This window comes from Phoenix dactylifera, chromosome 10 (genome assembly GCF_051530095.1).
Source record: "Phoenix dactylifera cultivar Ajwa chromosome 10, Ajwa_hap1_PhDact_Kaust_v1.1, whole genome shotgun sequence".
NCBI classification, from domain to species: Eukaryota; Viridiplantae; Streptophyta; class Magnoliopsida; order Arecales; family Arecaceae; genus Phoenix; species Phoenix dactylifera.
This window is the reverse complement of record NC_143199.1, coordinates 15,590,322-15,590,980: the sequence shown is the minus strand read 5'-3', so window position 1 is coordinate 15,590,980 and position 659 is coordinate 15,590,322. Positions and strand designations below refer to the sequence as shown.

The 659-nt window shown below is 41.0% G+C and overlaps 1 non-coding gene across 1 annotated transcript; it reads left to right on the top strand.

Moving 5' to 3' along the window:
• The first annotated feature begins 336 nt into the window (after window positions 1–336).
• LOC149752697 (small nucleolar RNA R71) lies at window positions 337–442 on the top strand. The gene has a single exon (XR_016397656.1). It is a non-coding gene; the product is annotated as a small nucleolar RNA R71 (small nucleolar RNA).
• The last annotated feature ends 217 nt before the right edge of the window (window positions 443–659 follow it).

The window sequence follows — 659 nt, the reverse complement described above, 5'->3', positions numbered from 1 at the left end:
GGGCTAGAACAGATAGCACACACTTGTGCTTGGGAAGAGCTAACGACATGTCCTCCTATCATTAGTTGGTCAATCTTATGGGACAATGCATCTACCTTGCTAGACAGGTCCATAGAATGACTTATTTCACAAATGGCCCCTTTTGTTTGAAAATTCGGGGGTGCTTGACGAGAACATGAAGCATGGTGGAGGGAGTTTTCATTAAGATTTTCAAATAATTGCCATGCTTCATGCTCATTTCGAAGCATGAAAGTCCCCCCGCATGCAGCATCGATCATCTGACGGTTTCGTTCCGTCAAACCGTCATAGAAACATTGCACTAGCTGCCACTTAGGTATTTGATGATGAGGGCATTTACGGATTAGGTCCCGAAATCTCTTCCAAGTTTCATGAAATTCTTCTCCCTCGGTTTGGGAGAAGCTTGTAATGGCACATCTAAACTGGTTCGTTCTTCCTATAGGAAAGTATTTTTTAAGGAATTCTTGTTGCATTTGATCCCAAGAACGAATTGAGTTAGCTTCTAAAGAATTCAGCCATTGTTTGGCTCTATCTTTAAGGGAGAAGGGGAATAACCTAAGTTTTAAAGCATCATCAGTAAAATTTTGAATCTTGACAGTGGTGCAAATCTCAAGGAATTCATCTAGGTGTTTTTTTTGGGT